This window comes from Mobula birostris, chromosome 25 (genome assembly GCF_030028105.1).
Source record: "Mobula birostris isolate sMobBir1 chromosome 25, sMobBir1.hap1, whole genome shotgun sequence".
NCBI classification, from domain to species: Eukaryota; Metazoa; Chordata; class Chondrichthyes; order Myliobatiformes; family Myliobatidae; genus Mobula; species Mobula birostris.
The window spans coordinates 19315950-19335513 of record NC_092394.1 but is presented as its reverse complement, the minus strand read 5'-3'; the positions used below and the strand labels follow the sequence as shown (position 1 = coordinate 19335513).

The 19564-nt window shown below is 42.1% G+C and overlaps 1 long non-coding RNA gene across 1 annotated transcript in view; it reads right to left on the bottom strand.

Moving 5' to 3' along the window:
* The window catches only part of LOC140187685 (uncharacterized), a 61203-nt gene extending 54505 nt beyond the window's left edge, over positions 1-6698 (bottom strand). Inside the window, exon 1 of the long non-coding RNA XR_011883137.1 lies at positions 6477-6698. This is a non-coding gene — a long non-coding RNA (uncharacterized lncRNA). The remainder of the gene's footprint in view (positions 1-6476) is intronic.
* Positions 6699-19564: the final 12866 nt, after the last annotated feature.

Here is a 19564-nt window from a genome sequence, read left to right as displayed (position 1 = left end):
AGTTCAAGCTGACAGGTAGGCAACAATAACTCAACTAACGGTGGTGTGTAGAGAGCATCTCTGAATGCACAACACATTGAACCTTGAAATGGAGGGGCTACAGCAGCATAAGATCATGAACATACACTCAGTGGCCACTTTATTAGATACAGCAAGGACTTAATAGAGTGGCTACTGAGTGTATGCCAGGCATTCTTAGTGAAAACGTGAGTTGCATTATGGGGCTCTGCAGGGCTTATGTTCCAGTTGCCATCTTACCTCATTCTAAATACCTGGGTGGCAATGTTCAGGCTCAGCAAATTTTTCTGTCTCAACCCCTGGAAGGCTGGGAACAATCAACTAAAATGTTGGAAGTGTAGAAACTTCTTCCAACTAAATATCGGGACAATCAGAACAGAACTGTGTGCACTGTTTCCTTCAAGCTGTGCTCAAGCACATAGCCTTTATTGTCATGCAGTTGAAATTTTCTTTTACATTATGTTTATATAATTTTGAAATTATGGTAATAAAATTTTAAAATTTGTTAATATAATTGTGAAATGTCCTGCAAATAATTATGTTAATGAATATAATCCATAAATTTTCTAAGTAATAAATATACCACACTCTCTACTTTGAAATGTTTTAGAGCTTCGACATATTTGTATTGTCAGTATTTTATGTTACTACTGTTAGGAATTGTAACAATAAACACAGAATGGAAGTCAGTAGCTCATTGTTAATAAACAGCAGGCCTTTTGAATGCCGACGCCATCTAGTCAAAACATTTTATTTTCTCCATTGTGCCTGTTTGTTGTTTTGACTACTTGACATTGTTGTGTTGTGAGTTGTGGTTTGTGTTTGATGTGTAGACTGCAAAAAAAAACACTTAGCGCCGTGCAGATTTCAAGCTGTGTAAACATTTCCTGCACAAAGCAATGGTTGGTCTGCACTGCTGTAAAACAATTAGAGGGCATGTTGGCTGTGTGTGTAATTTCAGGAATAGTTATTACCCCTCAACCATCAGGCTCCTGAACCAGAGGGGATAACTTCACTCACGCCAACACTGACCTGATTCCACAACTTATGGACTCACTTTCAAGGAGTATACAACTCATGTTTTCAATAGCTATTTATTATCACAGCTTTCTTTTTCTTTTTTATATTTGTACTCTTTGTTGTCTTTTGCACATTAGTTGTTTGTTGTTTGTGAAGATTTCATTGATTGTATCGTGTTTCTTTGTATTTACTATAAATGTCCACAAGAAAATGAATCTCAGGGTAGTATATGCTACTTTGATAATAAATTTACTTTTGAACTTTGAACTTTTGAGCCTTTAACCTCAGGCACCGGATCCAGATCCCACTGATCTCTTTCTAGCAACAGTCTGAGGCAGAAATGCCCTGTTTCTAACCTCTGTGAGCTGTTTGACCCAGAATTGTATCCAGACCATTATTAAGGTGATCCCACTCAACTCCTGACCCATCTCCTGCTCGCTTGCAGACATCTTTTCTTCTCCTAGTGTTGACATTTCCAAGGCGGCCCACGGGTTAGCCCAGTGTAAACCTGAAATCGTCGAAAATCCTCCTCCCACAAGGCACGTCTCCCTATTGTTTGCTGCTGATCTCCCAGCTGAGCAAAGTGTCACCTTAAATTTTTGTCCTCAAATTCAAATCCCTCCATGGCAACACCTTTATTGACCACGAAAATCTTCTCTGTGCTGGCCTTTTAATGACACTCTGTCTTAATCTTTTCACCACTGTTGGCCATGCCTTCAGTAGCCAAGGCTATGAGCTTTGAAATTCTCCCTCCACAAGCTACCCTGCCTCCCTCTCCCTTTTTCCTCCTTTAAAATGCTCTGTCTCGGTCTTTCCTTCCCCCATGTTATCACAGAGACACAAGAGAGACCTTAGATGCTAGAAAAATGGAGCAACACATATAAAATGCTAAAGTAACAGCAGGTCAAACAGCATCTACGGAGAGCAATATACAGTTGATGACTTGGTACAACATTTTGATACTATTGACGTGCTTTTTTCTGTTGCTAACGTGTTAGATAAGTACAAAAGCAGCCTGCTTCTTTCTGAAATAATGTTATTAAGAAATGTCTCGCCTTTGTTAACTGAGCTGTCCCCAGTCTACGTGAGAAGTCTGAGCTCTTCAGCTGATTACGTTAGAATACCATCCCAGTACAGCCGAAGGGATTAGTGTCGATGGGCAAGAATGCTGAAGTAGATGCCATTGGATAAAGGGCCCATTTCTGGAGCGGTGGAACTCTGTGACTCTGAGTGCGGGTAGACAAGCTTAATATGGTGCTCCCTCTCACCTTCCGATTCCCTAAGTTTGATTGTGCTTAACATAACCAGCATTGGCAACACATTTTCATCAACAGGGAAGCACTATTCTACAGCACCGTTGGTGAATGAAACCACAGCAACTACTGCCATGCCTGGAGATAAACTAATACTCATAATATTCTGAACATTGCCCTGATTATTTCTTTCAAAAGAATCCAAAAGTTGAGAAGCATCTGTGGATAGGAATAGATAGTCAATGTTTCATACTGAGACTCCTCATCGGTCAGCGGTGGGTGTGTGGAATGCACGCCAGCGAAGGCGGTAGAGGTGGATACAATAGAGTCTTTTAAGAGACTCTAAGATAGATGCACAGGGCTTGGAAAAATAGAGGACTGTGTGGTAGGGAAATTCTAGGCAGTCTCCAGAGTAGGTTACATGGTCGGTACAACTTTGTGGGCCGAAGGGCCTGTAATGTGCTGTAGTTTTCTATGTTTCCAAGCAACAACTTACGAGGGGTGGTTGATCAATTCGTGGCCTAAGGTAGAAGGAGTCAATTTTAGAAAACCTGGCGCATTTAGTTTTCAACATAGTCCCCTCCTACATTTACACTCTTAGACCAGCGGTCGTGGAGCATACGGATCTTGGACCTCCAGAAAGTGTCCACAGCAGGGGCGATTGATAATTTCTTGGCCTGAGGTAGAAGGCGATGAGTTATGCAACTTTCATTACATGCACATGCAGGTCAACCCTTTGTGATTATGCAGAAAGCTTGAAGTTAATAACTCATCAGGGGTGATTGATAAGTTTGTGGCCTAAGGTAGAAGAAGATGAGTTATTAACTTCAAACTTTCTGCATAAACACTCAAAGGGTTGACCTGCACGTGCATGTAACAACAGCTGTATAATTCATCTTCTTCTACCTTAGGCCATGAACTTATTAATCACCCATCTGTGAACTCTTTCTGGAGGTCCAAGATCCGTATGCTCCATGACCGCTGGGCTAAGTGTGTAAATGTAGGAGGGGACTATGTTGAAAACTAAATGTGCCGTAATGTTCTATGTTCTAAAACCCCTCATAATAGACTTGTAGTTAAATTTGAAGTTCAAGTAAGTGGGGGCAAATTATTAGATTGACTAGTAGATTATCTCCTCCTATCCCACCAAATATTACAGATGATTGGGGAGGAGCCTTACCCAAAGGTCTTTTACAAGTCGTTATTGTACTTGCCTTAACTATTTTCTCTGGCAACTTGTTCCATGTACCTCTGCATGAAGAAGTTGCCCCTCAGATCCCTTTTAATTCTTAGCCCTCTCAACTTAAACCTCCACAGATGCTGCACGACCTGCTAGTTCATATACTACCTTTCCATAGGGTGTGGTAGTTCCCAACCACTGTTTTCTATCTTTTGGAAGCTGATTGCTGTCATAAATGTGTTTAGCATTGAATAGACAGCCTCTCTGCTGCCAATACAAGCCCTTCTATTCTATAGTTGGGTATAAGCAGCTGTGTCATACCAGGCCTCCAACTAGCTATCTTGAAAAATAGATTATTAACCTAACTAGCAGATTATTTCCTCCTATTTCACCAAATATTATAGATAATTGGGAGACACAAAGGGTACAGTACTGTGCAAAGTAAGTAAATATCAATTCTTCTGTTATTAAATATCCTTTGCAATATTCAAAAATATTCTTATGTTTAATCAAAATAGTTAAAATTTTATTTCTTACATTTCAAAGCCGAATTCATAGAACAGAAATATTCTTTGGCAAAAGCACAGATTAACTTTTCTTGAAATAAACTTAAAGTAACCACAACTGTGTATCTTTTTGGTGCACGAACGTCCATTGGTAAAGGTGGTGTGAACTGGGCTTGACACATTCAACTTAACTGCTACAGATCTTTAAGTATAGAATTTTCAGAAAACTAAAGGATCACGGGCTGAATGTATTTACTGTACATACTATGAATAGAGTATATGTTAATAAAAAGAATTCTGGAACACGTGTGTTCTGTTGTTAATCATTCCAACCCTGGTGACCTTGGATCTTGCTGAGTAGGCCCAAGCCTTTGGGATTAACAAACAGAAAATACTGGAAATGCATCACAGATTAAGCAGAAACCATGGAAAATGACATTGAATTCACAGGTCAGATTGAAGACCCTTACAAGTTCTAATGAAATACACACAATGTGCTGTAGGAATTCAGCAGGTCTGGCAGCATCTACGAATGGGAATCAACATTCAGTGCTTTGGGCTGAGACCCTGCATTAGGACCCTCCTGCAGTATCTCTTGTGTCGAAGCTAATGAAGTTGTGTGGGTTTCATTGTAGATATCTCTGACATCTACAGTAAGCAACAGCATTTCTAGGAAGTGGATTTACTTAAAGGCACGCAAGACGGGCTTGTGAAAGATGCTGAGTTTGACAGAGGCTATCTCAAAATAACACGGAGAAGTAGAAGTTTGTATCTTCCACCTGCTACTCACTTTAAACTAGAAACTAAGAACCAATCATGTATTAATCCAAGAATTCAGTCAGTCTAGTTCATTCTTCTAACCTCAATGAGAAGTTTATCAAAGCAGTTTTAAAAATGCTGTCTTTGCCCACAGGTTCAGTTAGCACAGAGTCATTATTGCACATTCTGCAAGGTTGGTAGCATTGGCACTGTCATGTTATTTTATCATGTTGCTATTCTTAAATCTCAATAAACTTCCATTAAAACATAAAAGAAAAACAAATTATACCTATTAGAGATTTGAACAGTTCCTCCCATTACTCAACCATGCACTACCTACCCTGAATAGTCCTGAATGAATGATTATAATTATTATTTATTAATATTCATTATTGTTAATATTATATATACCAAGGTACAGTGAAACACATTGCTTTGCATGCCATTCATACAGAACATTTCATCACATCAGTACAAAGAGCTAGTACAATGGAAAAGCAATATTCATATTCAACGTTCACCTGACTGTCAAAATGATTTTCTGATATTAAGGTAACTTCTCCCTATTCCCATACACATGTGTTATTCCACTCTCATTTCTACTGGACACCTTTAGACACATCAGACAGTTCTCAGAACTTACTGTGCCCATCACGAGTGCAGTATTAACAGGGAAGATGATAACCTCACTGAACTTCTCAGAGTCCACTGATCTGAATGGGGGCAAATGAAGAAATCTTGGATTTTCTTCGACACTGTTTAATGGTTAAATTACTGGGTTAGTAGTCCGAGACAAGGATAATTGATCTGGGGGCTTGAGGTCAGATCCCGTCATGGTGGGGTGAGGCAACGGGCAAGTAGTTAAATAAAACCAGAATTTAAAAAAATTACTGGCATGAAAATATCAGAATGTCACGTCAAACCCCTCTTGGTTCACGAATGTTCTTGTTGCCATCTTATCTGGTCTGACCTCGGGCCCACCAGAGTGGTTGGTACTCAGCTGCCTCCCCCAGTTCAGGGTAGTTTGGGGTGGAGAATGAATACCAGGAGACATCTCCATTCCATGAATGGATGAAGCAAAAAAAAAAATGCTGGAACACAAAGGGTTAACCACTGAGGTGTGCATTGCCGTTTGATGGAAAATAGGACACAGTCCTCTTTTTCACTGTGGTCAGTTGCTGGTGAAATTCATATTCCTGGTTTCATACTTTGTTCCCCTCTCCTAGCAGACAACAAGGTGGTCCTTGTGGGTGGCTGGGCTTGTCTCTCACGACTTTGAAACAGCGTGGAGGGGTTCTCTCTTCTTCACAGAGTGTGAGGGTGCCTAATGCTTCATAGCATCTTCTCTAAGAGAATACTTGAGTGGAACTCTAGACTGGAAGACCCTTCATTCATGTCAGCATCTTCTCTTCAGAAAGTACACTACTACTTGTGAAGTTGTGAAAGGAGTACAACTCCTTCTATCTCTTTTGGCCAATAAGTCTGTTGCAGCAACACATTATCAGCATCATTCACAAATTAGTCAGAATCCATTTCATGTTCATTAAAATTTTAAAGCTTGCACCTACAGTCACTATCACTGAATATTCCAGAAGATTGCTTTCCCATTATTGTGCTTATCAAGAATAAATACTCACTGTTAGGTATAATTCACTTTAAACATCAATATCCTTTAAACATAAACATCAATATCCTTTAAAATATATACAAGCAATTTATGATTCAAAGTTGAAATCTTACCTTACTTCTGTTGGCATTTAGTTCCCTCATGAAGCAATTGCTGATTGCATACTATAATCCAACGCCAAAACATTTTGATTTCACTCATATTCATAACTCTATGCAGAGTGAACGACTGAACAGTTTTGAGATTCAGTGAAGTTGCATTGATGATAAAAAAAATCAATCAGCCACAATTTTCAGCCCATCTTTATAAATAACTATTTCCATGATGTGTGCAAGAGCATGAGGTGAGATGAAAATGACACCCACGCACTATTCAGTGATTCGCCATTTCAGCTGATGAGGAAATCAGAGGTACGATTCTAAACCAAAATAAATGTTTGACATCTCCTTGTTGATCACTGCAGTACCACCGTGGTTTTCATTATAATGTCAGTGATGACTACTTGACACTGGCCCTTCTTACGCAGCTGGACATTGCGTTGTCTTCTAATTGTGTAAATTATGATTCTTTATCTTGAACTGAAACTAATGAAGAAGTGTAGAATATGCTTTTCTGGTTTCATTTTTGCCTTTCCAGTTGTAGCCACAGAACCACTTGCAATGGTTTCTAGCAAGTATTTGGATGCACTTCTCAATCTCCAAGGCATAGTAGATAATGGACCAAGTGCTGGTGTGACTGAACGTCTTTAGCGGTCAAGTTCAAGTTGATTGTCTTGAGCATGCATCCCTAGAGTATAATGCCATGGATATCAGCTTTTCATGTAAGATACGTACACCATATGACAATTCTTTATGTTATTTATCTCATTTTATTTAGAGATACAGCATGGACCAGGCTCTTCCAGCCCAACGAGCCGCATTGCCCAGCAACCCATTAGCCTAATCACAGGACACTTAACCCATTAACCCATAGGTGTTTGGAATGTGAGAGAAAACAGGAGCACCCGAAGGAAGTCCATGAATTCACAGGGAGGATGTACCAGCTCCTTACAGACCGTGTCAGAATTGAACTCCGAACCCCGACGCTCCGAGCTGTAATAGCAGACACTGACCTCTATGCTGCTGTGGCGTCCCATGCTAACTTATGTTGCAAAATATGTTACAGGCATAACAAACATAAGTTAATATGCACTTAAATTAACATAAGTTACCCATGACTTCACATGAAAAAATAAATAAAAGCAAAGACGACGACATCAGTGGAAATTGATGGTGAGAGAAACGAGATAGAGTCCAAGGTAGAATAAAGGTTTTCATGTCAGTTCTAGAATCTGGTGGGAGTGGGGAAGAAGCTTGAGGTGTGGGTCTTCATGTTCCTGCACCTCCTGATTGTTGGCACCATTGAGGACATGTCTAGATGGTGAGTGTCATTAGTGATGGTGTTACCTTCCGTACCTGAGATGCTTCCTCTTGTTGATGATCTCAATGGTCGAGGAAGCTATATCCAAGAAAGAATTGGCTGAGTCCATCATTCTTTGTGTTCCTGTACGTTGAAGTTTCCGTACCAGGCTATGTTGCAACCAGCCAGAATGTTTTCCACTGTGCATCTGAAGAGATTTGCCAGAGCCGTCAATGAAATGCTGAAACTTCTTAAAGTCCTAAGAAAGTAGAGATATTAGACACTTTCTTCATGGTTGCATCTATGTATTGGAGCCAAGATGGGTCCTCTGAGATGCTGACACTCAGGAACTTGAAACCACTCATCCTTTCTGCCGTTGACTCTTCAAACAGGACTGGCACATATTTGCCCAAGTTTCCTTTCTCAAAGTCCACAATCAGTTCCTTCTTTTCGCTGACCTGCAGCACAAGGTTGTGGTTACAGCACCTCTCAACCACTCCTGAGTGCCTCTTTGCCACCATCCATGATTCTTCCAACAACATTGGCATCATTGGCAAATCGGTAGATGGAACTGGAGTGACGCTGAGCTGCGTGGTCGTGGGTATAGAGTCAAACAGCGGTTCAAACACGTAATACTGAGGTGTGCCTGTGTTAATGGTCACCGAGGAGGAGAAGGTGTCTTCGATCTGCAACGATTGTGGTCTCCCAAAGAGGAAGTCGAGGATCCAATTGCATAGGAAGGCACCGAGGCCTGGGACTTGGAGCCTGATGACAAGTTTTAAGGGGATGATGGTATTGAATGCAGAGCAGCACTCAATGAACAATGGCTTACTGTACACAGTCTGACAATCCATGTCCGTAGCAGACTGGAGAGCCAGCAAGTCTGCTGTCAACCTATTATGCAATAGGTGAATTGAAGTGGGCCCAGGTTCTTAATAATGCAGGAGTTGATTTGAACCATAGCCAGTTTCTCAAAGCACTTCCTTGTGATGGATGTAAGCTCTGTGAGATGGTAGATATTAAGCTAGGACACCTTGCTCTTCTTGGGCACTATTACATTCTGAAGCATCCATACTTGCTGGTTGGCTTGGACAAAATGGGCTGATTGGCGTGTTTCTGTATAGTATCACTCTCAGACCTCATAACTGCTTCTCATCTGGTCCTGTTTCATGGCTACACAACATTTGCCAGGGACATCATTCAACAAATTGATCAGCACATGCACTGTGACAACACTTAGCATTAAGTTACCACTGTCCTCTTTGTCTCCTCTCCATCTCAGTGATATGTTTGACTCTGGTTTTACCTCAGTTTCATTGGCTCTGAAACCCTTCATCTTTTTCTCTATTACCACTGGAACTGATTATTTCAAGATCTTCAAATGTTCTAAAACCCAGGCTCTGTTTTCCGTTACAGACGAGAAAACCTGTAGACGCCGGAAATCCAAGCAACACACACAAAATGCTGGAGGAGCTCAGCAGGCCAGGCAGCATCTATGGAAACGAGTACAGTCGATGTTTTGGGCTGGGGGCCCTTCAGCAGGACTGTTCCCCGTGTTGCGGCTCGCTCACTCGACATCCTGCAGACCTACATTGTTTCCTGGTTAAGCAATGACTCCTCTGAAGAGTTCCCGCTTTGTTTCTCCCATCCCATCCTCTCACTATCTGTAATCTCCACCAGCACCAAGATCTCTGCAATTCCAGTCTGCTGAGAATCCACTGATGGCTGTGCATTTAGCTGTCAGGGCCCTGAGTTCTGGAATTCTCTTCCTACACCTCCTCACATTACCTTGTTTCTTTACAATGTTTCTTCAAACCTATATCGAACAGCTGCCCAAAGTATCTACAAAATATAGTGTGGTATCTGATCTTGTTCAATAACACCCTTGCTGAAAGATACTATATTGTATGAAAGCCTTTGTTGCTGCTGTTGTTCTAGTCAACATTAACCTACATTTCTTGCAGATTAAAGTAAACAGCTCCTACTTTGATAAATTTCCACAGCATTTGCAACTTTGCCGCCCTTTACCACCACAGCTTGTCAAAAGGCAAACGATATGATTTTAATTTCGGTATTTGAAAGGAAACCACATTGCAATGGAAAATCTGCAGCACTATCTATTTTTGCCTCATTTCCTGCCTGAGTTTATCTGAAAAAAAAAGTGATGAATTTAAGAAAAATATCTTGAAGTACGATAAAAAACAACTTGTTTCCCCCATGCTCTTTGGGATTAGCTTCATGATCCATGATATGCTCTTGAACCAGGAGTCAGGTGTAAGTAGCCAGCGCATCACTGGGGTGGATGAGATCCCAGAACCCTTACCAGAATGAGGTGAGATGGATTCAATTCATGAGTTGAAATTTAATTTAGTATCAACTGGGAAGATTTTAGAATTTAGAATTTTAGAAGTTAGACACTTGAAAACTTCTACAAGTGTACTGTGGAGAGCATTCTGACTGGCTGCATCACCGTCTGGTACGGGGATGGGGGGGTGGGGTGGGAGGGGGGGCTACCGCACAAGATCGCAATAGGTTGCAGAAACTTGTAAAATCAGTCAGCTCTATCATGGGTACCAAGACAGCTTTAAGGAGCGATGCCTTAGGAAGGCGACGTTCATCAGTATGGAGTCCCACTACTCAGAACATGCCCTCTTCACAGTGTTACTGTCAGCAAGGAGGTACAGAAGCCTGAAAGCGCACACGCAGCGATTCAGGAACAGCTTCCTCCCCCCTGCCATCCAATGAACCCATGAACACTACCTCATTACTTTTATATTTTTGTTTTTTTGCATTACTTATTTTAAGTTAACGATTTTATAGACATGTACATATAACTAATGTAACTCCGATTTTGTTCTTGATAGTCATAGTCATAGTCATAGTCATACTTTATTGATCCCGGGGGAAATTGGTTTTCGTTACAGTTGCACCATAAATAATTAAATAGTAATAAAACCATAAATAGTTAAATAGTAATATGTAAATTATGCCAGGAAATAAGTCCAGGACAAGCCTATTGGCTCAGGGTGTCTGACCCTCCAAGGGAGGAGTTGTAAAGTTTAATGGCCACAGGCAGGAATGACTTCCTGTGATGCTCTGTGTTGCATCTCAGTGGAACGAGTCTCTGGCTGAATGTACTCCTGTGCCCACCCAGTACATTATGTAGTGGATGGGAGACATTGACCAAGATGGCATGCAACTTGGACAGCATCGTCTTTTCAGACACCACCGTGAGAGAGTCCAGTTCCATCCCCACAACATCACTGGCCTTACGAATGAGTTTGTTGATTCTGTTGGTGTCTGCCACCCTCAGCCTGCTGCCCCAGCACACAACAGCAAACATAATAGCACTGGCCACCACAGACTCGTAGAACATCCTCAGCATTTATCCATCATGTATTTCATTGCACCTCTGCTGTAAATTAACAAACTTCATGACATATGCCGGTGATATTAAATCTGATTCTGAATACAGAGGATTTATGACATAGACATCTTGTCAGGGGAGGCAAATGGGCAAAATGTACCCTTCAGTTCACAAGCCCTAGTGTTATGAATGCAATACTAAGAATGATTCACCTGTTACCCCGATGAAGGTGGAGGGTAGTTTCTGAGGGAGGAAGTGAAGGTGGAGGAGAGACTCTGAGGAAGGAGGTGGAGGTTAAGGGCAGTCTGAGATTGAGTGGGTGTCTCTGAGGGAGCAACATAGCCCAGCAAAGGAAATGAGAAAAAAAAATTAACAAGTTATGTTAAGATTTTTATTCTTGATCAGCATCAGTTACTGCACGGTGAAACCGATTCACATTCTGCACGCACATTCAACTGGCCCTCAGCACCAGCCCTCTGTCTACTTGTTCAGTAGTAGCTCGTGCTCAAAATCGGTACTGGCTCACACTCAAAACGAAGTTTTGGAGTTAGTCACTCTTCAGGTTTTTCTCAACTCCTCGAGCAGATACGTTATCTCATAATCAATGGAAATTTACTGTTATTTTTAAAGAGATGGTTGCATTTGCATTCAACTAAAGTCAAAGTTTAAAGTCATGCTTATTGTCATATGGACAAGTACACCTACGCACAGGGGCAATGAGAAACTGACTTGCAGCAGGATCATGGGCACATAGCATCAGATCTGCAACATACCCAAGAAAAATATAAATTAAATCTAAGTTATACACAATGTTTATAAAAAAGGATGCAATTGAAACAATTGTAGTGCAGAGTTATCATAATGGTGCTGTACTGAAGCAGTGATTAACGTTTTACTATTCAACAACTGAATGGTTGAAGAGAAATAGCTGTTCTTAAACTTCGTGGCTAGGGACTCCAAACTTCTGTTCTTCTTGCCCAGTGGCAGCATATGCACATATACACACACACACACACACACACACACACACACACACACACACACAGACACATGCACACGCGCACAGACACACACACACACACACACACACACCACACATACACAGACACATGCACAGACACATGCACACGCGCGCACACACACACACACACACACACACACACACACACACACACAGTGATAAAATTGACTTTGCTGACCACAAAGTTCTAAACACAAACAAAGACCTTCAGCCCTATAGGGTATAAATAGCCATGAGTACCCTCATAAAGGGAGATTATACTGCAACCAGCTAATCTTCAAAGGCTAGTTTATTTCCCTGTTTATTCTCCTCGGCGAGTTCAGCTGCCAATACCCAGTACTTGAGTGGTGGGTTCCCTCTCCCTACCAAGAAGAAGATACTTCCATCTAACAAAGCAGTTTAAAACAAAATTCATTTATTTTCTGAGATAGATGTTTGAATCCAAACAATATTCTTAAAGCATATTTAAGACTCACAGAGGATTTCTATCTTAAGCATTTCCAAATTACAAACCATTTTCAAAACACAAAGCATTTCTGTAAACATAAAGGATAAAGGATTTCCAAAACACAGGTAGAATTCCTACTGACAATGAAGATATACCACAATGCAGAAGACGAATTGTCTGCTGCAGAAACCGAAGCAGGAGGAATGGATTTTAGTTCACCCCATGTTTCCTTCAGGTTTCTTTTTGATGTTCTTTACCCCATTCCTAAGACACTTGAACTGTTCTCTGCATTTATACCCTTTTCAGCTACTTGAGTGACTTCAGATGCATATGAAATTTCCTCAGATATCATTTTAATAGTCTAAAAGCATCTTAGACATGCAGTTCCACAATTAATGCTGTAAAACAAACTTCCTTGAATAATAAAACCTTCCAAGTATAAACACATTAGTTATTTATATGTTAAATTATATTTTCCACCTGATCTGCGAGCTTCCTTGAACTAAGCAGCTTAAAAGTTAGCTTAAAAACGCAAACAACAGGAATTCTGCAGATGCTGGAAATTCAAGCAACACACATAAAAGTTGCTGGTGAACGCAGCAGGCCAGGCAGCATCTCTAGGAAGAGGAGCAGTAGACGTTTCAGGCCGAGACCCTTCGTCAGGACTTGATGAAGGGTCTCGGCCTGAAACGTCGACTGCACCTCTTCCTAGAGATGCTGCCTGGCCTGCTGCGTTCACCAGCAACTTTTATGTGTGTTGCTTAAAAGTTAGCTTGTCTGTTTGAAACAACCTAAAGTAAATAACCCATTGTCTTATACTCAGAAAGGTTGCTGTGAGCTAGTACTTGTTTTTCACAGACAGAGCACTCATGCTATAAACAGAGCTTGTTTCCAAAGCTGTTCTACAGACAATATTTGTTTTAACTTCAAGCTGATTACTGCTTTCCATTTACATTTTAAGAACTGAAGACTGATTCCCATTTAAGGGCATCCGCTAGTCTTGCGAGACCATGGATCTGCACCTGGAAAGTCTTCACTCTCCAGGGCGCAGGCCTGGGCAAGGTTGTATGGAAGACCGGCAGTTGCCATGCTGCAAGTCTCCTCTCTCCACGACACCAATGTTGTCCAAGGGAAGGGCATTACAGCTTGGCACCAGTGTCGTTGCAGAGCAATGTGTGATTAAGTGCCTTGCTCAAGGACACAACACACGTTGCCTCAGCTGGGGCTCGAACTTTCGACCTTCACATCGCTAGTCCAATGCCTTAACCACTTGGCCACGTGCCCACGATTCCCATTTATGACCAGAAATTAAACAAAGCAATATTAGTTGGAAGTTGGAAGTTTACTCTCATCTGATTTGATCTCACAAGGGGCAGATACTGTGTGTAGAAAATCAAGATAGCAAACAACCAAGCAGCCCATTGGCTGAACATCTATCACAACAGGAACCCACATAAACACAAACACACACACACACACACACACACACACACACACACACAAACACGTGATCCAGCCTCATGTTTTTCCTTCTGCTCCCTCCTTCACATCTACCAGCTGATTACTTCCCCCATCGCACCATGTCAGTCTTTCCTGTTTCCCTGGGGCTTGCACCTCCCTTTGTCCCTGTCCCTCCCAGCTCACTGTTCTTTTACTTGTTTCCTTCTTTCTCAGCCCTTCTCATGGTGTCTTCTCTCTCTTTCTCTCTCTTTCTCTTTCTCTCTCTCTCTTTCTCTCTCCCTCACCCTCTCCCTCCCCCTCCCACCCTCTCCCTCTCTTCTCCCTCTCCCTCTCTCCCCCTCCCTCTCCCTCTCCCTTTCATTCTCTCTCCCCTCTCTCTCTATCCCTCCCTCCTCCCACTCTCTCTCAACAGCATTATTCGTCATGGAAAATAATAACTGGATTGAGTAGAATCAACAAGGACCTATAAAGAGAAAATGATTTTCAACAAAGTTTTTTGAAGTTGAAGTTAGCAGGATGCATTAGGGGAACAAAAGATAGGTCTTTGATACAAAGATAGGTGCAGGACCAGGTAGTGTTGAGGAAGCAGAGAGTCTGCAGAACGACTTGGACAGATTAGAAGTACGAGCTAAGAAGTGGCCGATGGAATGTAGTGTATGTAAGTGTGTGGTTGTGCATATCGGTAGAAGAGATAAAGGTATAGGCTTTCCTCTAAAGGGGAAGGAATCAGAGGTGCAAAGGGATTTGGGAGTCCTTGGGCATGATTCCTTAAAAGTTACCTTTTCAATTGAATCAGTAGTAAGGTGACAAATGCAATGTTAGCATTCATTTTGACATGTGCAATCCCAAGCTCGGATATGAAAGGAGGAGGGTTGGGCATGGGGCTGGCAACCCCATCCCATAAAAACCCAGCACTACAGAAACACCAACAGAAGCTCCAAAGACCTCACCCTTGGGAGGGAATCTTCGAAGATGGGCTAAACCTGGGGATAACTTGAAAGACCAGCCCCAGATAGAGGACTCCGACGAGTTGCTGTCAGCAGCTTACACCACACTAGGGGCGATGGGCTCAAAAAGAAGAAGAAGAAGAGCTGTATAAGAAGGAAGTGCTGGTATTGGAGAGAATCCAAAGAAGGTCCATGAGAATGATTCTGGGAATGAAAGTGTTACCATATAAGAAGTATTTGATGGCTCTGGGAATTGAATCATTGGAGTTTGAAGAATGAGGGGGGATCTCATTGAAACCTATCAGATATTGAAGGTCCTAGATAGAGTGGATGTGAAGTGGATGTTTCCTATGGTAGGGGAATCTAGGACCAGAGGGCACAGCCTCAGAATACAGAGATATCAATTTAGAACAGAGATGAGAAGGCATTTCTTTAGCCAGAAGGTGGGGAATCTGTGGAATTCATTGCCACGGAAACAGAAGTTGAGTAGGTTCTTGATTAGTAAGGGTGTCAAAGGTTTTGGGGAGAAGGCAGGAGAATGGGTTTGATTGAATGGCGAAGCAAGCTTGATGGGCAGAATGGCCTAAATCTGCTCCCAAGTCTTATGGTCTAGGATGCACTTGGACATTCAGGAAATCTTCAATAGGTGTCACATAAGGGACTATTAAACAAAATTTGAACACACGACTGAAGATAGGTGGTATGTACTGACAGCAGTAGGGAATATGGGATTAGCATTGAAAGTGGTGTTGAAGTAAAAGATCACCCAGTCTGAGCGACAACAAGCACAAAAGGCTCAGTGCTCTATCCTGCTTCTGTTTCTTACATTCCAGCTGTTCTGGGTTTTATGTCCTTGGAGTGGAACTTCAGTCCATAACCTTCTGACTGCCATCTGGACCATAATTTACTTCGGAGGCTGCCAGTATCAACTTGTGACCTGTGCTTTGGTCTTTCCATAATTAGCCATGGGAATATGGTACTTAATCAGTCTCTACAACGGAGCCATTGCAGGACAGGATCAGTAGCTGTAAACTGAAGAAAAGATAAAGATTAGCTTTATTTGTCTTGTGTACTTCGACACGTACTGTGAAATGTGTTGTTTACATCAAATCAAAATAGGAGGACTGTCCACCTTTCCGGTGCTGACTTAGCATAACCATAACTCATTAATCCTAACCGTACATCTTTGGAATGTGGGAGGAAACTGGAGCACCAGAAGGAAACTCACACAGTCACAGGGGAAATGTGCAAACTCCTTATGGGCAACAGTGGAAATCGAACTCCGATCTACAGCTGGCACTGTAAAATGTGGCAGCAGCTGCTGTGCTACCATACCACACCTTACTTCACAGTGGTGCAAAACAACTTGTGGATCCCAAATTGCAATAAATTTTTCAGCTGAGGATTTGAAAGCAAAAAGAAAATTCTTAGCTAAATTTAAAAGCTAAGATATTTATCCATTAAAAAAAATCAAGGCACAGGAATAGAGAGCCAGGCCAGATACTTCACAGAATAGTTGTCTAGAACTTGTAACAAGGATCACATTGAGGACACCACTGGGGAAAATCTTGTTAAAAGTACACAATTGGAAGACGTGGGCAGTGCTTTGTCCTTCTGAGTCTTCCCAGAGCAATCAGTGCACTGAGGAGAAGTGTGTATGAATTCTCTAGACTGTAAACAGAGTTTATCAATCAGCCTGAACATATTGCACTCTGCCTATCCATGGATTGTGATATTGCTGGACAGGAGAGTCATCTGGTGTACCTGCTTTAAACTTGCAGAGGAGTGCAACAAGCTGAACGTCTCTTACATAATTCTGGTAAAGACTAGATGGGCTGAGTGGTCTCCTTCTATACTGTGGCCATTCTCTTATTCTAAAACAACATAACAAAAGCACAGTCTGGAACCATTTTTATTTAAAAATGATTCATTTTTGGCCATCACTGTCAATGCTCATGTTATTCGTTCAGCTTTAATTGCCCCTGAAGTAAGGATCAGCAAGATTGGTGGTCTGGACCCACACTCGTGGCACAGTGGCATAGTGGTTAGTGTAACGACTAGGTTCAATTCCCACCGCTGCCTGTAGGATTTTGTATATTCTCCCCATGACCAAGTGGGTTACCTCTGGGTGCTGCTGTCCCCTTCCACACTCCGAAATGTACGGGTTAGTAGGCTAACTGGTCACATGGGTGTAATTTGGCAGTGCGGGCTCCTCGGGGCTGAAGGGCCTGTTCCTGGGCCGCATCTCTAAATAAATAAGTAAATACAATTGATCTCAGTCCAAGGAACGTTGATAGCAAACCAGCCAGGTTCCTATCAACAATCTAAAATCATTAAAAAAATACTTGCTTGAACTTCAAATCCTCTCTCACAGTTAGGGATGTGAGTGGGATTCAAACTGGAATGGGAACTGGTTCACTAGTGTCACATGTACTGAGGTACAACGAAGAGCTTATCTTGCACATGAGTCATAGGGAAATAGAGCACAGAAATGTGCTCTTTATCTAACTGAGTCTGCACGTACACAAACGCTGCACTGATCCAAAGTCTTTTAACCTCCTCAGCTCCTCACGTTCTTATCAACTCCCCCCAGATTTTCCCCCCTCCCACTAACACACTGATCATTGACCCAGAACTAGGGCTGTGACCTTACTACTAGCCGACTGAGTTTCATCTGAGCATATGTAGGTGATAATGTCACTCTGTGACTCATCTCCTGTTCAGACTGACATCGAACAATATTGCATTAGTCCAATAAGGGTGCCACAAAGAAGTAACGTTCAATGTTCAAAGTTCAAAGTAAACTTATTATCAAATTACATATATATCACTATATACAACCCTGAGCTTCATTTTCTTGTGGACATACTCAATCTATAGATTAATAACTATAGCAGAATCAGTGACAGACCACCCAACCTGGGCAGAAGTTTTGTTGCAGAAGACAACAAATGTGCAAATACAAAAAGAAAGAAATAATAATAATAAATAAATATCGAGAGCAGGAGATGAAGAGTCCTTGAAAGTGAGTCCATTGGTTGTGGCAACATTTCAATGAAGGGGCAAGTGAAATTGAGTGAAGTTATCCCCTGTTGGTTCAAGACCCTGATGGATGAGGGGTAACCACTGCTCCTGAACATGGTGATGTGAGTCCCGAGGCGCCTGTACCTTCTTCCCGATGGCAGCAGCAAGAAGAGAACAAGTCCTGGGTGGTAGGGATCCCTGATGATGGATGCTGCTTTCCTGCAACAGTGTATCATGTAGATGTGCACAATGGTAGGGAGGGCTTTACCTGTGATGGACTGGGCCATATCCACTACGTTTTGTAGGATTTTCCATTTAAGGGCATTTGTGTTCCCATACCAGGCCACATGTAACAGAATGTGTTCTTCAAATAGGTTATCCAGCCGGGTTGTGTGACTTCCTCTTGGGAGGGTGCATAATATTGAGGTGATTTATTAGAAAGTTCAAACAGAAGTCAAAGTATGAATAAACAATAAATTTGGCATGTTTTCCTCTCTGGTTGTAGGGCTGCTAATAGTCTTTGATAACTCCTGGGGCAGCCCAATTCTGTAAAAGAAGTGATCTGTGTCATCACCAGCTACCTAGTGGTGATGGTGTGGGTGGGGGTAATTTAAAGCGATGGAACAAGTGGGGATTCACCCTGTGTGGTTAGGAACCAGTGAATGATGAATAAGTAACCAGGAGTATTTATAGAACTCAATGTGTCAGTCCCTTGTCGTTCCAAGTGCTTTCTACTCATTCATCCATTGCGAATGCATGTTGGCTGCTGAAGTATAGGGAATTTTTCCCAATGTCTACTCAATACCGTTTCTCTTGCCTGTGGTATGCGTCCAAATTTGAAATCACTTGGGCAGCACGTTGGGCCGAACTGATTGAGCCACTACTTCACGAACCAGCAACCTGGTTTCAGTCCCAAACTCGGCTGGTGTCAGTGCGGAATTTGTGACCAGCTGGGTTTCACCTGACTGCTCAGGCTTTCTTCCCGGATGTGTGGACTGAGGCGTTAACTGGCCAGTGCGAGTCAGCCCTAGTGTGTAGGCAAGTGGGTGGAGTTTTCAAAATGCGGGGTGAATAAAACGGGATTAGTGTAGGGTTTGTGTAAATGGGGTGCTTAAAATCAAAATCAAGGTTGCGTTTATTGTCATATACCCAACCATATAGAGTCTTAGAGCAATACTGCATAGATACAGGCCCTTCAGCCCAATGACTCCATTACCTTATGAGAATAGGTTGAGTGAACTCTGCCTTTTTTCCTTGGAGAGACGGAGGATGAGAGATGACCTGATAGAGGTGTATAAGATGATGAGAGGCATTGGTTGCGTAGATTGTCAGAGGCTTTTTCCCAGGGCTGAAATGGCTAGCACGAGAGGACACAGTTTTAAGATGCTTGGAAGTAGGTACAGAGGAGACGTCAGGGGTAAGTTTTTTTACGCAGAGTGGTGAGTGCGTGGAATGGGCTGCCGGCAACGGTGGTGGAGGCAGATATGATAGGGTCTTTGAAGAGACTCCTGGACAGGTACATGGAGCTCAGAAAA